At 42.5% G+C, this 16,362-nt stretch overlaps 1 pseudogene; it reads left to right on the forward strand.

Annotated features, from left to right (window-relative positions):
* The first annotated feature begins 4,950 nt into the window (after positions 1 to 4,950).
* LOC123807879 lies at positions 4,951 to 15,073 on the forward strand (annotated as a pseudogene).
* The last annotated feature ends 1,289 nt before the right edge of the window (positions 15,074 to 16,362 follow it).

Genomic DNA, 16,362 nt, shown 5'->3' on the forward strand with positions numbered 1-16,362 from the left:
CAGGACAACAAATGGCTCAGAGACAGAACCGTGTCAGTTGGAACTGGTCCCACATGTAAGTGCGGGAAAGGCTGGACCGTTTACTAGATGGGAAAATTGGCTTAGTATATTAAGAAAAACAAAATGGAATCCCCACCTATGCATAAACAAATGTTGGCTGCCGATGGACCTCTTTTCAAAGCTTTCATGAAGCTAATAGGAAACGTGAGTGTACAGACTGTTGTGACCCATGTGTAGAGAAGCGCTTCTTAAAACGCGAAAAGCCAAACCAAGAGATGAAACAAGATTTTCTGGACATTATAGATGTGTCGTTTTTTGCTCGCTGCCACTGTGTACTGCTGGGCTGCCAGGATCACCACTCAGACCATTTTATTTGGGCCAATTCAGTAGCTCTTTGGAGTGGGTTCATTCTGCCAATGGGGAAATTCACCCCCAGAGACTCAGGCATCCCTTCAACCCCCTATCTGAGGCACTCTGCAGATGGGGTCCCATCTTTGTCACTTCCAGAGAACCTGTAAGGGCTGCCCCTTCCTAAGTACCCAGGCTTGGGGACACACCTAATTCCAATGCCAGCCTTTACCTTAGTCTTCTCTGGACTCATTTAAATCAGTCTTCCATGCTGGGCCTGAAGTAAAAAAACTCTTCACTTTTCATCATCATCAGAAGAATAGTAAGGAGCGCTCAACTCTTAGAATCAACATGTAACAATTTAGCACCTATAACACAATAAGTAACTGAGGGGAAAAACACCTGATGTCACAGTTCCTCCTGCCCTCCACCGTAGCCATGAGTTTTGAAAATTCAGGGAAGTCTTCATTCCATCCAGCCCCCCACTTATTTATTCATGGTGCCATTCTGATTCTAGTTTTATACCTAGGGCACCCTAAATATAGGACTTTTGAAATTACTCTGAAATTTGGAAATGAACATTGGCGCATTTCATGTCTTAAGTTGTAGGCGCTGTGCTGAGATGTTGGATGAGGAGAACCCAATCCCTGCCTCAGTCTCCCTCACCCCCCAGGGGTGGATGACTGACACATAGAGAAATACGGCAGAGGGTGGTAAGTCTAAAGACGTGTGTACAAACGTGATGTCTTGGAATGCCCCTGCTTCCCTGAGTATGACAGTTACTGCAAGGCTGAGCCTCCCCGGACAATGCAGTTGCTCTGTGTTTTGAAGCAAACCATACTCTCCGATAGTTTAAAATCCTGGATGAATTAGTAGAGTTCATGAAGGTAATTAGAACTATTAGTCAGTTGTGAATGTCCTCAAAAATAAGTGGTTGTAGCCAACCCAATGTAAAAGTTACCAAAAAAAAAAAAGCTGAAGAAATAAAAAGATGTGTCTTCACCCAAACTAGGCAACATCTTTAATTCTGTACTCATTAGGGAGTTTATGACTGCAAGTCACAGAGTCTGACTCACACTACCTAATAAGGAAATGTAGTAACTCATGTAACAGGGACTCCAAGTTATGGCAGGGTCAACAGTAGCATCAGTCCCCCAGGTTTTTTCTGCCTCTCTTCACTGCTATCCATAGCAGTTTGGCTACACAATTCTTTTCCACATCCACCAGGGGAGAGTGCAAATGAAAGCCCCAGCGGGCCAACTTCACATGCCCACCTCTGAATCAGAAACTGTCACCACAGGGACTGCTACCAGCTGTTTGGCTCGAACCTCAGTTGCTGAAGCAAAAACTGGCAAAAGGAGGACAAGAAATGACTGGAATTGGTTCAGGGCAATTAGAGCCCCTTCCTTGAATGAGAACAGAGGGGCTGGAGCCCCGTTACCCTGAACCTCCTGGGCTGCCTGTGAGGGGTGTTGGGGGCCTGAACAAAGTTCTGGTTCTGTCAAGAAGGAGGAAAAGGGGAATGGATACAGAGTGGGCAACCAAAAGTGACAACTGCAGGCTCTGACCTATTGTGCATACAATGAAGCAGAATGGCTGCCAGATGATGAGATTAATAGGGGCTGGTGAAGACACCAGGAGGGACCTACAGGGGAGGTTTCAGACAAATGCCCCACATGGCACGTCAGGAGAAAGAACATACCACTCCCTTGTTGGAGGTGATGGGGACAGGATGCTTTGGCTAGATGCAGGAGTTCCCAGGGGCACTGAGGAGTGGCAGGGGAGGTGGGGTTAAATGGGGACACACACACATGAGCTGTATTTGCAGGAAGCCGTCAGTCAGTGAAGGAGGGCAGGAAAAAGTACCTATAAATTGTGAACAGCCCCACAGTTGTTGATCGCTGCCGACTGGGGTGCAGAAAAGGCTAAAACATCACACACACACACCCCTTTGTGTTACAAGGAGCAGGGGAGAATTTTGCCGACTGAGAGCGTCGCTTCAGTTTCTGTTTTACTCTAACCTCCTCCAAATTGCTCTTCCAGGAACACTCATCCAATGACCTCATCTCTGTTTCTGCCCTGTACTGCCCGTATGTTCTTGGAAAGTTGCTTAATGTCTCTCTCTGTACTTTGTTTTGCTCTTATGTAAAATAAAGATAATAATAGTACCTACCCTCCTAGGCTGTTGTGAGGGTTAAATAAGCTAATGTATGTAAAGCAGTTAGTTAAAGTACTTGGAACTTAGTAAGCACAATGTGATGATGGTGGTGATAAAAAGGAATAATAAAAAAGGGAATATACATACACATATGAACCAGCAGGAAAAAACAAAATAGAATACCATTGCTGCTGAGCTATGAAGGTTTAAGCAAACCCACACCTGTGAAGTACTATGGACAGTGGCTCCTTTGTACCCCTGTCTTCTTCCTGTTTGAAAGGAAGGGTCTTGAGCGGCTCTCCTTGGCCTGTCCCACCACTGCAGGTTTTAGGTGTAAGGCAGGTGACTCGTCGCACTGGTGTCACAGGCCCACTGATGCAGAGGAGTTGTGCTGTAGTTGTTGGAGCAGGTGAACTGCCTGAGGAGCCTCCGCCACGCTTGGGCATGATTTAGATGATGAGGTTCTGGACTTTCAAGTGACACTGTAACAGGAGGAGACTTTTGGAGAACTTGAAAGGAGGTAGGTGCATTTTCCCTGTGGGAGGGACGTGAATCATAGAGGGCCCGAGGGTGGACAGACTCCAGGATGACCCAGTGAATCCCTGTCTCCTAGTATTCACTCCTGTGTGAACAACCCCTCTTCTTATGTGTGAGTGGGACCTGTGACTTGCTTCTAGCCAGTAAAGTACGGTGTAGATGATAGAATGTCTCCTCTGTCCACTAAATAAGATTGGATAAGGCTGTACCTTCCATCTTGCTAGTGGACTCTGTTGACTCCCTCCCTTGCGGGCTCTGATGAAGAGGGCTGCCCTATGGAGAGGACCAGGTGGCAAGGAACTTCCAGTGGCCTCCAGCAGCCCGCAGCCAGCAAGGAGCGGAGGCCCATGATCTGACAACCGACGAGAAACTGAACCCCGCCTACAGGAGCAGAACAAACAACACAATAGAGAATGGGCAGAGAAGATAGTTCACAGCACAGAAAATGCCAGTGCCTCTCAAACACAGATAAAGATGCTCAGTGTCACTTGAAATAGGAAGAAACCAAATTAGCCCTGGCAAGTACGGCTCAGTTGGTTAGAGTGTCGTCCCATAGACTGGAAGGTTGCAGTCTGATTCCTGGTCAGGCAAGTCCCTATGTTGTGGGTTCTGCCCCTTTGGGGCAGGCACAAGAGGCAACCAATCGACGTTCCTCTTCCCCTCTTTCTAAAATCAATAAGCATATTCTCAGGAGGATTAAAAAGAAAAAAAAAGAAACCAAATTAAAATTACAACAAGATACCATTTTTAACCTATCAGTTGACAAAGATGAACAAGTCGAATACCCCTGAGTTGAGGAACAGGGGAAACAGGCACACATATATGTGAGTATAAATGGGTATAATCTGTATGGAGGGCAATTTGGTAAAATACCTATCAAAATATCAGAATATGCTATAGCAATTCCATTTCCAGAAATTTTACGTCCATATGTATCTGCACGTGATATATGTTCAAAGGCATTCACTGAAGCACAGTTTATAACAGGGAAAGGCTGAAAATAACCAACATGTGTATAAACAGGATACTGTTTAAATAGTGAGTGAAAACAAACACACACATGAGGGAGTTCTATTTGTGCTGATATGAGACAGTTTCCAAGGTTGTTAAAAACAGAGAATGGAACATTACGCAATATATGTTTTGGTACAGAAATTTACATGCATCAGACATGCTTGAACATGCAAAGAATAGTTCTGGAAAAATATGCAAGAAGCAGATAACAGCTTGCTTCCAGGATGGGGCACTAGGTGGCCAGGTGGGCAGAAATGACAGGGACACTTGTTATTCTTTAGATTTTTAAAATATTTTACTTTATCATTGTTATTTTTTACCCTCACCTGAGGACATGCTTATTGATTGTAGAGAGAGGGAAAGGAGGGGGAAAGAGAGGGAAGGGAGGGAGAAATAGAGGGAGAGAATAATCAATGTGAGAGAAAAACATCAATTGTCTGCCTCTCATATGCGCGTTGACTGGGGATCAAACCTGCAGCCCAGGCATGTGCCCTGACTGGGAATGGAACCTGTGAGCCTTCAGTTTGCAGGATGATGCCCAGCCAGCCAGCCAGGGCTAGATTTTGAATACTTTAGATGAAATTATAAATGTATTCTCTATTCGTGGTTAATAAAAAAGTTAAAGAGAGGTTTTTGACACTAAATGGCCTCTCCCAGACTTAAAGGGAGGAGTACTCTCAGGCAGCAAGAAATAGCCACTGAATGCCCCCTCTGTTGGCATAAAAGGAGAGAACGCCCACTGCATTTTTAAAGGGCATCTTAAAATAGAGTATTGGAAAGCTCAGTGGGCTGAGCCCTTTATGATTGTTGGTTAAAGGACGGTTAGGAATCATTTCCCAAGAGCCACACTCTGCAATCCTCCGTATTCCAGAAGGTGTTTTTTCCCCGTGAACATGTTTAAGATTTGGAGAATGTGGCTAGAAGAGCTGACGGCCCCAATGTAAAGCAGGTGGGGCTGGATGCCTTGGAGGAGTGGTCCTCATACAGCTTTTTCTTCATTTTTTTCTATTCTCATTCCAGCCAATGCCACTGACACTCTTTCCTGGGTCCAGAACTTTGACACAGGCTCTGCAGCTGCTGCCACTGACCCCTCCCTCCTCGTTCCCTCCCTAAGTCTGGAATAGTCCTTGCTGGCACCTCTGCAGCTGTGACTCATGGCAAATGCTTTGCATTCCGGGATGTTCTTCAGGGTTTTGGGTCTCCCTTGTGGCTTGAAGCATTAGGCAAGTTGAAAGCAAGTTGAAAAAGAGGCTCCACAGCTGCCAAAACATTGCAAGGATGAGGGGAAAAATTGTTAAGAAAGCTGAAAAGGTTTTGTGCCGCCAGGATCCCAGCCAGCCGTTCCCTGGCTTGGGCCTGCTGGTAACTTGAGCAGGGCTGGGGGACACGTGGAGGCTGAGTCAGGGGCTTGTCCAAGCCCCAGTGAGGCCCATTCATACATCCAGAAGCACCGCACGCCATCTGGAGACCATCTCCATCTGTCTGTCCTAGAAGGACTGGCTTGAAGCTGCTCTGAAAAGCAGAAATGTGTGTGTCTCATTCAGAAATGTTTCCAATATGAGTTAACCTTTAATTCACTGGAATGATCTTGTTAGCTTATTCTTTCTCCCTGCCACCTAAGGCTGTACACAATTTAGGTTTACATTCAGACTCACTGATACCAACTTTTAAAACAGTAGTTGTTCTTTTTTTCTTCTTCTTCCTTAAAGCTCTGGAACGCTATACTGAAGACTTTGTGTAAGAGACACAAATGCCAGCCTGCCCAGGTTAATAGCACAGAGATGGGGAGGAACCGGGCGGGAAAGGCCCTGCTCACTCACCTTCACCTTCTTTTCCTTCCTGTCCCTCTATGCAGACTCCAGTGGGGCTGAATTGTTTTACAACCTTTTAAATAAATTTTATCAAGATAAATTTAAATATAATAAAATACTGTTTGATGAGTTTTGACAAATGTATGCTCTCATGTAAGGCATAATTTGAAACCACTGGCTTAATAGATTATGAACACAATGAAATAAATGTACATCTTTAAAGGGGGGATGAACAATATTTAATATTCACCTATGTTGTCTCATGAAGGCCCCTTTACGATCAAACAAATAACACTATTCAATTATTTTCACTTGGATTTCATAGAAGAGCACAACTTGGATTAATAAAAAATAAACTTGAAGTAAAATATAAAGACTTGCTCAATTTCCAGTAATTTCTTCTTCTGTATAAGAGATACTAGCTCCTAAAAGATCTTTTTAAAAAGAGATTTTGAAAGTCACTATGCATTTTTTGAACTGGGTGTTTTAATTCATACTTTGATTGACCCCTCCTATAAAAGATGGGGATAATAACATTCTGATACATTCTCCCATCTTCGTTTCTTCTCTACCCAAATTTTACACTGTTTTTCTTACATTGATGGGTTTGTAGCCCTAACATTCTGTTTTGCGACGGTTCAGCACTTTGTAGTGGTCTCCATGTAAATGGATTTGGTGTTCCCCCAAAGCCCTTCATATGGCTTCTGTGTTCTCTTTTTTCTTATTTCAATTCTTGTAAATGCCAGGATCTCACCAAGTAGTGTTTTTGAGAGAGGCTCATGGGCGCCGTGTTTCCTGAGTCTTGCGTGTTTGGGAAAGTCTGCTTTGCTTATATGCCAGAATGACAGCTTATCTGGAGACGGTATTCTTGGGGTATACTCCCTCAGTCATTGCTCCTGTTTCTGACATCAGATTCTGAGATTAGTCCATCCCCTATAGATAATTTGATATTGCTTGTCTCAATGTTTCACTCTAAATCTCTTAGAGGTTTTTTAATCTACTTACTGTGATTATACTCAAATCTTTGCTGAAGTTTTAGCTCTTTTTATTGTTCCCTTGCTGTTTTTACTTAATTAGTTTTTTAACTATGTTGTTTTGTCCTCATTTTCTTTCAGCTCACTCAGCTTTTTCACTTTTTTTTATCATGGGGAATTTGAGCTCTTATTTAATTCATGTTCTTAAAATATTATTTTGTGGTACAAGCATTTGTAGGCAATTCCTTTGTTTCTATGGTTATTCTAAGTTGAGTCCTTTATCTATCATGTTTATGCTCTTTTCCTGTCTTTGAATTGTTTAAAAATCAAACATATTTGTAAAACTGCTCTGAAATTTTTTTCATACTGTTCACATTTTATTTGGATTTTCTACTTTCCATTTGCTTTGAATCAGGATCCTTTTCCTCTATACATTCCTGAAACCAGCCTGCTCTCCTCCATACCACACTCTGAGGGCTGCAAACATTGTGTTTTCACACTGTTCTGTCTGTGCTGTGAGCACAGAATATCAGAATATTTGAGCCCTGCTTTTCTAAAATTTTACTTAATATCCTGCATCAGTTTTCTTCCATCTAATTGGAGGTTGTATCCTCTTCTTGGGGTTGGGGGGTGGAATATTTTTGAGTTTAGAATTTTTTAACAATTAGAATTAATCATTTAAACTGAAACAAAATAATAAGTAACATGAATGGCTTAATGACCTTTCTTTGGTCATTCGTTCTTGAAATTCATGGCATCTGGTGATAAATATTTGTTTTAAAATTTTAAAGTGACGTGTTCATTTCATGGGGCTTTGGGGGGTCCTTTTTTTTTTTTTACCTGTATATCTCTGGTAGCCTCTGTTTTTTAGATGGTAAAGATAATTTTTATAGTAAATAATTTGAAACTTACAGACAAGTTGCAAGAATAGCTTTCCAAGCCATGTGAGAGTGCACTGCCCTGGCTCGCACCTCCCTGATGTGGTCATGCGGGCTCCCCTTTCTTCTTCTTTCATTATCCCTGGTCTGTGGAGACTAGTAAAAACCAAATAAAACATTGTAAAAATAACATTGTGAAAGTTAATATTTATTTCCCAAAGCTCAATAGTTTACTTCTGATTCCTATTCTCTTTGGGACATGAATAGGATTCCTATTCTCTTTGTTTCTCTTTGGAAACAGAAAATTTATGTTTCCAATCTTTATTCTCTGATCTTGTTATCCCTACACTTCTGGTGGCTACTGGACAGAGCCTGCTAACTAGTAAAATTGAAAGGTTTATAGATTGGTAGATAAGGCTACTGGTGGAGAGCTAGTATATCTAGATATTTGCAAGGCATCTGATAAAAACCTTTCTTAATACCTGTTATGTAAGTGTCAGGATGGACGTATGTATACTGGGTAATTAGACAATGAGGAGAAATGTAGCTGTTCAGACAACCATTTCCTGAGGATTAACATGTGGTCCTCAAACCAGAGGGAAGCCTGGTTGCAATGCTTTCTTTTGCCCCTATGCAGTGCAGTCCTGTGACTGAGACTAGAGAAACATGAAAGACCAGCTTAGAAAGTGTGTAGCAGTGGAAACTTGGGAATGAAAACTATTTAACTGGCTCTGATGAGGTAGCTCAGTTTGTCAGAGCATCGTCTCGATATGCCAAGGCTGTGGGTTTGAGTCCAGGTCAGGGCCCATATAAGAATCAACCAATGAGTGCATAAGTAAGTGGAACAACAAAATTAGTGTTTCTCTCTCTCTCAAGTTAATAAGTAAAAATTTAAAAACTGAATGGATGATAGAATCATTACTTGAAAGATATTATTCTCAAGTGATAAATCTAAATTAACAAAATTAAATTTTACATATAGCATTTACAATTTGGATTGCCCAGTGTCCAAACGCATTTTGTATTTGGGAGGAATACTAACATAATAATAGGGAAGCAGACCTCCCCACTATGGAGGGAAAGAGGGCAGTTATCTTCCTGGGAGCATGAGCCAGGACAGGACCTAAGCACAGTCAATCAACTGCTCCCACCTGGGACTTGATATCCTGAGGGGGTGACAGGAGGGCTCAGGTCAATTAGGGACTGTTCAGGGTGGCTCTGCAGGGAGGAAAGTCTGGAAGGGTGGGATGCATATCCAATGAGAGCAAAGCCCAGCACAGGGGTAGTGGGTATCTAGGGGTGCTGATGCCAGTTTGGGGTGGTACCTTGCAGTGTGTGGCATGTCCTGAGCAGCCTCCTCCTGTGGTGACAGATCATCTGAGCCTTGCCTCCCTTGGGTCCTATCTGATCCATTTCCACCTTTCTTTGCTTTTAGAAGCTACTGGATACCTATCTAGTACATTCCATTTCTGCTTAAGGAGCCACAGTTGGTTGCTGTTATTTACAATCAAGAAGGTTAACAAGTATCAATACAGTACATCTGAATTCAGGATTCAAAAGTCAGCTGAGAAGACCTGAATACTGACAATCACTGTGAAAAAGACCTAGGAACTTTAGTGCACTGTGATGGAACGTGTGCCAATAAAGTGGCTGCAGGGGGCGGGACAAAGAGGGTGGGAGCCTACTTCGTCATTCTCCCGCTCATGTTAACTACAACTAGGGCATATTTAACTGGCCAGTGGGTTTATTTTGATGCAGACAGGGACAAATTAAGGTGTACAGTTGGAGTTAAATTACCACTGTGATAATTTCATGAAAAGGTAATGGTGCAAAGACAGATGCAAAACGGCCTTAAAAATAGAACAACATCCCACACACAAGTTCTTGGCTCTGTGTGTGTGTTACAAAAAGTGAGAGAAAGTGAGAGCTGAGATTTTCCAGATGGGACAAGGATGAGAAATGAGTGTTGTTTGGACACTAGCTTCTATCACCAATAGAATGATCCCGAAGGGACCATTTCCTGGGTTCCAACCAGACTAGAAAACACTTTACTGTCAGGGGTGCAGGTATCTTCTTCCCCCAAAGTGTTTGTAAACTAACTAGTTGTACCAGAGACTCCAGATGACTCACCATTTCCATTATGAAAGAAATACAAGATTTAAATTTACTGAAATATTCCAGAGGTGTACAACTGTATTCTTGCTCTGCCTTCTGGTCTCCAATGTGTTCAAATGAGTAATAAGCCCCAAACCCTGCTCTTTCCTTGAGACTTCAGAGTGAGTCTAAGGCCACTTCCCTCATCAAAATGTCCCTGAGGAGAATATTAATCATGTTGAATTAGCTATTTTAAGTAAGAAATGATAGATGTATCTTATTTGTGTATGTGTTACTTGCATGTTTCTTCCAACTTCTATGTGGAATGTAAGAATTAAAATAATTAAGGATATTTTGCATTTGGGAGAAATCAAAACCTCCGAAAGTAATTAAACTCTTTTGTTAGCTTGTATGTAAACTGGTTCTGCCATTCCCAGAATCCACTGGCATCAAGAATCGAGAGAAGTGGAGACATGGAGGCCTCTCCACCTTCAACTCTCCTTGGCAAAGCACACAGGACCAAGGCTTCTCCTTGGGAAATACAATCTGGTGATTCAATGTGGGCAGAATTTAGAGAATCAAACAAAAGCTTCATTCAGACTCAGGAGGGTTTCTACAAATAACACTGCTGTGAGAATCTTTCTGGCTACTGAGCATGCATATTAATGAGTTTAACTTTTGTTCCTTGTTTTCAGTTATGGCAAATAATCTGGGTTAAGCCATTTCTCCTTCTGCCTGTCCTGTTTTGTGACACACATTTCTGCAAGGTCTGATTGAGGCTAGTAGAGCAATCTGTACCAGTAGAACAGGCTGTGAGCTCCTTCAGGGGGGGACTGGGAGCAGTGGAGAGAGGGCAGCTTGGTTTTTTGGGAAGTTTCCTCTCTCCAGCACCTAGGACCAGTCACAAGCACAAAGCAACAGACTGTTACATTGAACTGAATTAAAAGAAGTAGAGCTACCTACTTTGTCATTATGTCAAAACCACACACAAAATAGGAGTACCTGCTAAGAATTAAATTAATAGATAAAGCAAATTTTTGGCAGGGAGAGAAGCTAGGGATGTATTTTTCTTTAATTTTCATATTATAGCATGGCCCAGTGTATAATAATTAATTAAGAAATAAGGAAATAGCCCTGCCAGGTGGCTCAGTTGGTTCGGGTGTCATCCTTACATACCAAGGTTGTGGGTTTGACCTCCAGTCAGGGCACATAAAAGAATCAATTAATGACTGCATAAATAAGTGAAACAACAAATTTCTCTCTCTTTCCGCTCTCTCTCTACAATCAGTCTATCAATAAAAAGAAGAAGAAAGAAACAGAGGAAGGCCATTTTAAAGAAAGGCAATAAAAACAGCATCTTTTTAATTTTAATTGTCATATTAGGTTTGTTGCTTAGAAACAATGAATTGCCAGCAATTCCAAAGTCAAAAACCACAAGACAGTTAAATTTATAATTACATTTAACTTAAAAAATAATTAAGAGTTTCATTCTATTTCTCCTCACTAAAATTTAATTCTGCCCCTTTAAAAAATAAAAAACCCCAGCAAAATCAATAATTAAGACATTTTTAATGGAGAAAGCACACGTACTAAAAATATGGTGGGAATGGATTAATAACCACAGACATAAGGAAAATTAAAAGACTTCTAAAAGCTGATTTTGCTCAACTCTATGCAAATAAAAAAATTTTAATGTACAAAATAGATGACTTTTTAATAAAGTATTAATTGCCAATGTCATCCCCAGAAGAGACAATCAACACACAGCAATTACTCTGAGAAAACTGTGGAATTTTGTCAACTTCCCTACAAAACATAAACAATTCCCTATTCATATAATTTTACTAGTAAATTCTACCAACTTTTAAGTAACAGGAGACACCAAATGTTCTAAAAGCACGTAGAAAAGAAGAAACATCTGCAGTGCCTCCTGATGAAGCCAGCCTGTAGCTGACACCAGAACTCAACAACGGGAACACAAAACATAAATCACAGACCAAAAGCACTTATGAATATGCATGCACAGACTCCAAAGAGTGTATTAGCAAGCAGATTCAACATCACACGAAAAGAATAGCACACCTATAAAGATTCATAGAAGAAATTAAAAAATGATTCCATCTTAGGAGATACATCAGTATACCCCACCATATTAGTATTTAAAAGGGGAAAAATCATATGATCATCTCCATAGTTGCTGAAAAGGAATTTGACAATTGCAAGTATTCTTGAGTAAAATGCTTAATAAAATAGGTATAAATATGATATATCATATGCATATGATATAACCAGAAAGTTGATGCTGTACAGGGAAATACTAGGATGTCTACCTTCACTATTACAACCAGCTATCATCGTTCTGGAGGTAACAGCCCCCCAGTTAGATGACAAAAACAAATAAGAGCTATGAAAATTGGATTTTAAAGATAGAGTTAAGATTAGTCATTATTTATAAATAATATAGTTACACACCTGAAAAATTCAAGAAAATCACCTGACAAAGTATGACAATGCTAAGGTAATTATGAACAAAGTAAATATTAAGAAATCATTAATATTTCTATTAGGAAAGCTATACGATTGCCAATGTTTAACTAACCATTTTTTTGACTTACAGAAGTGAAGATTTTATAATGGGTAGCCTAACACATACAAATGACAACCACTGAGAAAACATAATAGGTAAAAGGGACCATATATTATAGTCACAAAAAGACAAACTACTTCACAATAAAATGAAATAATGTTCACAATCTATACAAATAAAACTCTAACAGACACAAAACAAAACTTGCATGGAAAAGTGCATTCTTTTCTCAGATAGGAGGTTTCAATATGTTTTTCGTGTCTTCAATACTTTTGAAGAGTACTGGTCAGATATTTTGTAGAATATCTGAAACAGACTTGTACATAATAATTTTAGCATGATAAAATGACATTTTAATTAAATAGGGGAAGGATTGATTATTCAGTAAAAAAAAGTTTGAACAGTTAACTAAGTATGTGAAAAAATATTTCTCCCTATATACCAATATAAATTTGAAATGGATTAGCAGATTTAAGTATAAACATACTGTAAAAGTACTAGCGGGAAAAACATGGATTTTTTATGATTAAATACTTAGAAAGTTCTTTGGAGAGAGAATTTAAGAAGTTCTTTGGAGGAAGCAAGTATTTAAAGAAAAATCTTGGGAGAATTAGAAGTCAAGGGGTCTGATATCCTGACCAAGAATCGGGGACCGGGTTAGTTTAAGTCTCTGATAGTTTACTCTTAGCGTGGGGAATTCCAAGCACTCCCTATGTGCCTCCTTAATGCTGTTGATACAGAAATGTATTGCCTGTTTCATAATCTTATTGTATAGGTCTTGAGTGGAGGGAAGTATATAACCCAGACGTCAGTAGGATTACTTTCTCCTTCAAAATTCAAAGGAAACTAGCTTGAGCTCTGTCCCTCCTCAGGGAAATTTGGGTAATTTAGGCATTTTCCAATCACCTCAGGATTTGGAGACTTAATTTGATTTATCAACTGTTTTGCCTGACCACATGGTGTTACTGTTCTACATCATTCTGTCCCAAGTGAGAAATATTAGCTCTTTCCCCTTGTTCCTTTTAAATGATCATTCCCATAGGCACCTGTGTGTGCGGCAAACTTTACAGAAGGTGTTTGGTTTTCCTTTCCCTTGGAGACACTTTTCACATCTCCCAGCCTTAAATTTGCCTGGGCTCTAGGGTTCTGTACTCCTCAGCTCAGTTCTTTTTACATACAGAGCTCCTTCCATCTTTCTCAGCCCTGTCTTTGCATATCCCCAAGCTCATTAGTGTGTTTTGCAAAAACAACGGCTCCTCTAAGGTAGTGTGAATATCCAGCCTGCAAGGTGAAGCAAAGACTTCCTTTTGGCTTTTGTGTGAAGCTGTGAGCATATACTCCCCCGCTGGGAGGAGTTGTTATTTCTTTGTCCTTAGAAGGCAGAAGTGGCTATAGTCAGTTTTGATTTTACATAATTCGCTTCTTCTCCATCATAGAAAGAACCAGGTTTCATAGCCATCGGGGTACAGACCCCTCGTCTAACATTATTCACTACATAAAAGAAACAATTCAAAGGTAAAACAAAACAAAACAATGAATTCATTGAGGAGTTCCCAAGTGCTCTATTTAAATCCTGTTCAGCATATTTAAATGCTATTTCTATAATGTTTGGACCAAAGGCTAGGATTCATGGGCAGGTGTTACTGTTTTAAAAGTTATTCAGGCTCTGCGTTGGCTTCCTGGGAGTGAAAGCTGCGTGTGGCCACCCCCCGGGGGCCCAGGTGAGCACTTTGGCCCACGTGGTCTCTCCCCAGTCTGGTCCTCTACCACCTGCTAACGAAGCTGCTTCAGCGCTCCACCCCGGGCCTCGCCCTCGAGAGCCTGGATCTGAAGTACCTGCTGCGGCTCACTGACAAGGAGGCTATCGACCATGACACCCGGCAATTCCGCCTTGCCCTGCCATCACCCCAGCACACCCCGGGCCTCCCTGTTGGCCAGCACATCTACCTCTCGGCTTTAATCATGGAAACCTAGTCATTCGGCCACACGCCTGTCTCCAGACATGATGGCAAAGGCTTTGTGGACCTGGTCATCTAGGCTTACTTCAAAGACACTCGTCCCAAGTTTCCCGCCAGAGGGAAGATGTCCCAGTACCTGGAAAGCACGAAGACTGAAGACACCGTTGAGTTCTAGGGTGCGAACCGGCTGCTGGCCTGTGCGGGCAAAGGAACGTTTGCCATCCACCCAGACAAGAAATCCAACCTGGCCATCAACGCAGTCAAGTGTGCAGGCAAGAGCACAGGAGGAACCGGCATCACCCCGAAGCTGCAGGTGATCTGTGTCATCCTGAAGGACCCAGACGACCACACCGTGGGCCACCTGCTCTTTGCCAGCCAGACCGAGGAGGCCAACCTGCTGTGGCCCAGCTGGAGGAACCGGGGAATGAACATTTTGCACACTTCAAGCCCTGGTACATGGTGGACAAAGCCCCTGAAATGTGGGACTACAGCGGGGCCTTTTGTGAATCAGACGATCAGGGACAACCTGCGGCTCCCAGAGGAGGAGCCACTGATGCTGACGTGTGGACGCCACCCACGATGTAGAGCATCAGCCTGCCCAGCCTGGGCGAGGTGGGCCACCCCAAGGAGCGCTGGTTTCCTTCTGAGGGCTGGACAGGGCTTCCCAGTGTCCTCATGTGCCCAGTCCACACCCTTCACTCCTGCCATTTTTAACATCACTTCTTCCCCCACATCTCACACTGGGGCCCCAGGCTCAGCCTGGCCTGCCCTGTCCATGCCTGGGTGGCCACCCTGCTGGGCTGGCCCCCAGTGGACCCCTTTGGGAACAGGGTTCTGTTATAGTGGGCCACCACAGCTACCTTGGGGCAGGTTCCTGTTTGACCCTCACTAGGTTCTTACCAGGGATACTTGGCCCCAGCCCTGTCCCTCCCTCATCCCCACACCACCTGCACTACTGGACCAAGGCCACCAGCACTGTGTCCCACCCACCTCTCCCAGGGCAGACCACAGTCTGGAAATAAACGTAAATATACAGGCATTCCAGAGGTGTGGGTGCCAAGGAATCCCCTGCCACCACCTCGGGACCCTTGCCTACTGCCCCTTACTACCTGCCTCAGTGCCAGGCCAGGCCTTAGCCCCTGACACTGCATATATGTACCACCCAAGAGTCCTCTTTGCAGGGACTGCTGGGGGTGAGAGGCTGTCCCCACCCCAGGGCCAGGGAGGAAGGGGCTGGCCGAGGGCCCCTCTGGCTGGCACATGGGTCCTCCCAGAGCCTCCACATTTTCCCCAACACATCCAAACTTTCAACAGCTTTGGGAGTTCCAAGCTGTCAGCTTGTTGGTTAACATCGACTGCTTCAGGGTCCTGGGCCACCAACCCTGGTGGCAGAGCTCATGTTTACTTACTCTTCTGTCCCGAACCCATCCCTTTCGCTGCCTGCACCCCAGCATGAGGGAGATTTGGAGCAGATCCTCTTGTCTGATCGCATTCTCAGTGGCCTTGACGTTGCCTTTAGACGACAGACAGAGGGTTACCTCTGCATATTGGCTTTTTCAGTCATATATGAACAGAGAAAACATTGAAATAAAACTTTGCTAATATTAAAAAGTTATTTAGGTTATTAGATTGACTTACAGCTATGTCTGGGCCAATAATTTTGTTCAAGTTCTCTCAGAAGACTGGGACAGTTAAATCATCCTACTTTTTAAACATCCCGATCCTTTATTTCAGAACTGCCTTGTCTTTTTTTTTAATCTTTAAGTGGCACATCATTCCACTTTATGGAGGTACATAATTTATTTAATAATTCCCAACCAATGGCCATTTACATTGCTTACAATCTTTTTCCGTCACCAATTCTGCAATGAATTACTTTATGTGTAGGTCGTTTTGCCTGTGTGAGAATATCTGAAGGATAAACTTATAAAAGCAGAGTTGCTGAGTGAAAAGGTGTGGACACTTTCAACTTTGATAGCTGTTCCCAAATCACCCTCCAAAGG

Source organism: Phyllostomus hastatus, unplaced genomic scaffold (genome assembly GCF_019186645.2).
Source record: "Phyllostomus hastatus isolate PE091 unplaced genomic scaffold, TTU_PhHast_1.1 phas_scaffold_501, whole genome shotgun sequence".
NCBI lineage: Eukaryota > Metazoa > Chordata > Mammalia > Chiroptera > Phyllostomidae > Phyllostomus > Phyllostomus hastatus.